General features: G+C 33.4%; 1 long non-coding RNA gene across 1 annotated transcript; it reads left to right on the top strand.

The window, feature by feature from the left end:
• Window positions 1–411: 411 nt before the first annotated feature.
• Window positions 412–4,736, top strand: LOC143071373 (uncharacterized). Its single transcript, XR_012976887.1, has 2 exons — window positions 412–576; window positions 4,462–4,736. It is a non-coding gene; the product is annotated as an uncharacterized LOC143071373 (long non-coding RNA).
• Window positions 4,737–6,089: the final 1,353 nt, after the last annotated feature.

The following is a 6,089-nucleotide window of genomic DNA, read 5'->3' as shown; positions in this document are numbered from 1 at the left end:
ATTTTTAATTTGATCCGAATGATTTTTAGCGTAAACTCTAAGCACATCATGGAATTTGTCATAGCATACTTCATTTAGGGGTAACCATTTTAATGATTTTTTGACGAGGAATTATCTTTACTGTACAATCATGCCACTGTGCACATACTAATTTGATTTTTGTTCTATGTTATTTTCATAGTTTCCCAAAGCAAGTTATAAAGACTTTGTCATTACATAATGTATGCAATAGGATAGGATTTCGAAAAGGAGAGTTAATGAATGTGCGATCTTAAACTTTTAAAAATATTATTTAATTGAATTTCATTACAGTTCAGTTATAACGGTCATATGGTAGACAGAATGATTTATGTTAATATTCTTATGCATAATGATAATAAACATATCAATCAATTATAGGTAGATTGTAAGCTATAGTGTTCGGACGTGGAATCAACACAGATGGTCTGTGTATTCGATATCATTTCCTTCATACATGTACTAATATGTTACAGTAGACAAATCAAAATGTCGGTCTGCATAAAATGTTTATTTTTTCTCATCATTTTTATGGAACTTGATTTTTCATTACAGCAGGTAAGAATGATAATTATAACAGCACAAGAAATGTGCCTGAACATCGTCATGCATATACTATTAGTATATTATACACACAATTCAAGAACTAAAACACTGGTCCTGTCTGTCAATTCCAGTAAACGATCAGGTGACATACAAATGGCGCTTTACAACTAAATGAAAGATTCTATTTACATTTGATTTTATTTCAGTATTATAAGTTGTAATATAGATAAGAAATGCCTATGTTTGAAGCAAGGGGTAAATGAGTAGCCATAAGAATCAAAAGAAAATTATATATATTATAAATTTAAACAGGAATAGTTATTTTCCGGAGTCTGTCTTGATGTTGTTTCATTAAGTATGAACCAGGTTAAAGCCAGGAACGAGGAAATAGTTGCACAAAAATGATCTCGAAACACATACGAAGTAACCAGGTAAAATAGATTTGGGAAACGCAAATATAAATGATAAAAATAGAATAAAGCATGCAGTTCAAATCGTTTAAAATACCTACTTCCACGGCCGACACTCGGCTAACCGAGAGATTGGTCGGTTAATCTATATTGAGTATGCGGCTATATGGGCGATTGGTCTGTTAATCGGGTTGGTTATACGTCTGTCAAGAGTAAAACTCTTAATTTAAATTAAATGTTAAACTCTATTAAATATACAGATTTTTGGCATGTTATAAGAACCAAATCAAAAAAAGAAAAGTGTCTGACAAAATGATATCTATCATAGAACATTTTGCACTTGTAAAAACATTTCTTAGTCTGCGCAGTTTTCAGTAAAACTAAAAGGCGTCGCGCAAGTATGTAGTATTTATGCTTATACGCATAGCAATTTTTTAATAAAAGGTGAAACAAACAAATTTAGATATCATTTAAAGGACAAAAAATAGTACTATGGTTCTAAAAATAAATTGACAGAAGTAAATATTTCATAATTGTAAAATAACGTGAATAATGCCACGTTTTAGTGAAAATTATGGGAATAAAGTCTGTTAATGGGTTGGACAATTGAAATTGTGTCAGTTAAGAGTTATTAAGCCACGACAATAATTTTGCTACCTTTATATTTTCCCCTTGAAAAATTTAAGAATGAGATGTTCCTGAGTAAACAAAAATGACAATACGGTGCCACAGTATCCTAGAAAGAGCATTTTTATTTTGACTTTCTTTGCATTTGATTGAAGGGTGAGTCACTTCAATATAGCGTGATATAGATTGGCCTCTGGAATATGCATGAATTTTTTATTGACATTTTCAATCAGCCTTAATTTTTGTGTCTGTTCGAAGTAGCACGTTCTCAATTCCGACTGAAAGTGTCTTTCTAATACAACACAGGGTACATATAACGTGTTCTCGTTCTCGTATGAACATGATATTTGTCACTGGACATTAAACCCTAATTCGCCAGTATCATCTAATTGGTTGTTTACAAATCATTCTAAAGAAGTAAACGGAAAGGAGCGAATGCAGCTACATTTGGTTATTTTAAGTTTCAATTCATTTTATTCCGTTTAGTTTCTTTCTTCATAAGTGCAGAGGAGAACTACAGTTGTCTATGGTGGCCGATGAAGTCCATTCGCGTTTTCCCGTTTTCGCCTTTCATATTCTATAGGACGAAAACGCGAAAACACGACATCGCGAAGTGGAAAAGGCGAAAATGTGAAATTGCGAAATCGCGAAGTCGAAAACGCGAAGTCGAAAACGCGAAGTCGAAAAACAAAAACGCGAAATCGGTTTCGCGTTTTTGCGTTTTCGACTTCGCAATTTCGCGTTTTCGCCATATAGAATATAAAAGGCGAAAACGCTAAAGCGCGAAAACGCAAAATGGCATTAACGGCCTGCCACCATAGTTGTCCGCATGTAAACTTCCAGAATTTGTCACCAATATAAGTACATCGCAACCCGTTACTGTATCAACAGCCATCGGTGTTTCATGTGTGTATTCCTTAACAAGTATTATTTTTCTCTTGTTTTTTGCAATGTATCACTCTCTACTGTCCTTATCTATTATTTTATATTCTGCGTTTCCATCCAGATTCTCGTGTATACCATGAAGGTCCGGATTGGGGGTATTGTTTATTTCTGTATTCTTTAAAATGTTATGTAATTTTTTTCTACATTTTATTTATCTTACTCATTATTCTTTCTTTATTTTTCATATTTTGTCATCCCAATATATTTTGCTTACTGATGTTTAGTTACATTACGACGTTTATCTCTGATTTATATACTGGTTACCAATGTAGATGACAAATGTGTGTCATTCATGACAATTAAACACAATCAACATATTATATATGCGATCCGTCTTGGATGAAATTAATATTACTTTAATATTACACTTTTTGAAACCATTTTTATCAATTTTCAATTTCATGTGTTCTTTCAGTTTATGTTATGTTTCATTGCTAGTGTGTTGTTTTCGTATATTTTAGCCGCTCGTCTTGAGCCTACCCATTTGATAACACCCCATATAGCAATATAATTATACTTTTATTGCCATTCATAACTCTTAACAGACCAATTAACAGACCGGGTTTTATACATCCGACCCATTAACAGACCAGGTTTTTAATAAAGATTGATTTATGTCACCAAAATACAGATTTTCGTGTAGATTTTTCACACAATGATATCAATATGGGTAACAAACATAATGCAATTCTTTTTTCGATGTTCAAAATATAGAATGCAAGTAAATTTAACCAATGTGTCATTTTGTGTACATTTTATGTGTGTAAAATGTGTATAAATTTATTGATGAGTAACCCGCCTTTTCATTTTATAGATCGTACATCGAAGCTAGAAAAATAATAATTACACCACTGAGTTAAGTACATTGAATTGTTTTGTTGGACATGAATACTTTTTGTGATGAAAATATATTTAGAAAGTTATACAATGAAACATGCTGAACTTTCAATGATTTTCTCGATAACACCTGATTAACAGACTTTAGCCAACCCGATTAACAGACCAACCGCCGATATAGCCGCATACTCAATATAGATTAACCGACCTATCTCTCGGTTAGCCGAGTGTCGGCCGTGACTTCGAAATTATCGAACTGACGGAAATGTGTAGGCTAGCGTTGTTTATTAAAAATAATGTAAAGTCTAGCACTGGAGATAAATATAGCGCTTAAATAAGCAGAATAAAAACAAGTTAAAAAAAAATCAAAACGGATGGAAAGCATGGTTTTAAGAGTGCCACTAGGAAATGAGGTCACGTAAGTTAGGCATTAATGTTTGTCTTGCAATTAATCACCTGCAAGAAGTGTAATTATTCAAGTGCTAATAGAGAGACACTGTTCCAACATGATGCATCCGATCTCATTTTCAAATTCTGACTTGGCATGGATGTGTATTTAAAATTGAGAATGGAAATAGGAAATCTGTCAAAGAGACAACAACCCGACCATAGAGCAGACAACAGCCGAAGGCCATCCCCTAAGTCTCCGGGTACCCCTTGGATGTATTTTCATACCCATCTTCTGCTCCTAACCATATTTGTCCTGTCAACCTTAGACCCTTTTAATTGACAGGTTGGTAAATCCCCCATGACAACCATTTCCTAATTTTCAAACAAAACACTAGTAAAACAGATTCGTTTTATTTTGTCCGTCCAAACACATAGATTGTCAAGTTTATCACGCTATCAAATATTTTTGTGGATAAAAACAAATGAAAACGACATGTTTAAAATGGAAACCCAAACAAGCAATAACATGTATCATATGTATGTTGCTGAAATTCAACAAATAAACAAAATAAATACCAACAACTTACATGTATATATGCAATGCACATCTTTTAATTGATTGATTTATCATTGTTTGATGCTTTTATCGTTCTAGTATTAATTTGTTGCATTTTTGTTGTCATTTTAGGATGTTAGTTGTGACATGCATGACAGAACAAATTCTTGTCCGAATGGGTTTTGTTGCGTTAGAGACCAGTTTCTTCCCCAATATGTGTACTGCAAGAAGATAGGTCAGCAAGGATCTCATTGTCGACATGTTCCAGATGAATCTGTGTGTAACTGTGACATTGGACTGACATGTGTTCCAAACTTAGACGTTCCTACGTTTGTCTCTATTTATGGCACGTGTCGTAATTTAACAACAAAAACAAGGCAATAAAGAACAAATAGTGGTTAAATGCAGTCACGTTTGGATCAATTCTTTAAGCTCCAGTCACACTGTCACGTTTTACTACGGTTTAAAATGCTACGTTTTAACTACGTTTTGAATAAAAATGTCCTGTTTTTTTGAAAGATAGGTTTTACTAGGTTTGTGCTACGTTCTTACCACGTTTTGCTACGTTATAATAGGTGTAACAAAACATACTGAAACGCATTTTAAAATATCACATTAAATGGGCTTGCAATGAAATCAAAATAACGCTTTCTGAATTTTGTGCGTCTGAAAACAAATTCTTTTTTACCTTCGTTATTAACAATCAGAATTAAAAATATGAAAGCAAGAAGCTCATAGGTACTGGAGAAGTTATGTACATAACAAAAATAGACATACTGTAAATAATCAGATATTGGTCAATTTGATAGTTATAACAATAAACGTACGCTGGTCGTGTGTCGTCGACTGTCGCCATTTCACTTTTACAACAATCTTCTCCTCTGATACTCAATGACCAATTGAAACACAAGTTAGCAACAATTCGTCCTTGTGATATTCGATATAATAAAATGTGTCAGGTTCATGTATTCCAGCCTGCCAACTGTGACTGATGTCAAGACTCAAGATGAATATAGAGTTAAAATGAACGTATTGTCTATAATCTTGAAAACAGTTTTAATCCTTGTGTAAATCTTTCAAGACAGGAAAGTTCAGCATGATGTACTGTTTCTCCATTCGGAACAAATCTGAAACCTAATAGGAGCTAAGGGAGTTGTCAGTCAACTCTCTTGAGAATTGTTCTCCTTAATTGACGAATTTTACCCATATTGGGTTTTGTGTTTATTACCGGAAGAACTATTATAGATGGTGCAAAACTCTTACCTAATATGACAAGCAAGTCAGACACGATCTATTAAGTGAATAAAGCGAAATCGGCAAATGGACTAGATAAAGAGAAACGTTAAAACAGCATAAATAATCATCAAAACACGACCCTCAAATAAGACGCATACATGTATCTGTAATTTTCAATCTCTTCCTCATAGAAGCCTTTTTCCTTATATGATATTTTTTTACATTTTTGGATGTCTTGCAAAACTAGAGTAAAGAAAAACTGTAAACAACAAATAAAGCAAAAAGAGAACTTAAGTCATGCATTTGTAATGTAGGATTTCGGGCATTTCAAAAGATGCAAATAGATTCCGACGGGTGAAAAGTTCCTACTTTTTAGAGCCTGTAGTTTGTAAATAGAGATGTAGAACATTATCTTGTCCCATTGAATTTCACTGGACAGCACAAAGACCATCATGTAGTCGAACTATTGGGCCTTCAGACGAATTTGTTAGGGCTTTATTAGAATGCGGGTAATTTTGGACCAT

This window comes from Mytilus galloprovincialis, chromosome 4 (assembly GCF_965363235.1).
Source record: "Mytilus galloprovincialis chromosome 4, xbMytGall1.hap1.1, whole genome shotgun sequence".
NCBI lineage: Eukaryota > Metazoa > Mollusca > Bivalvia > Mytilida > Mytilidae > Mytilus > Mytilus galloprovincialis.
The sequence above is the reverse complement of the archived record's forward strand: the minus strand, read 5'-3'. Positions and strand labels throughout refer to the sequence as shown.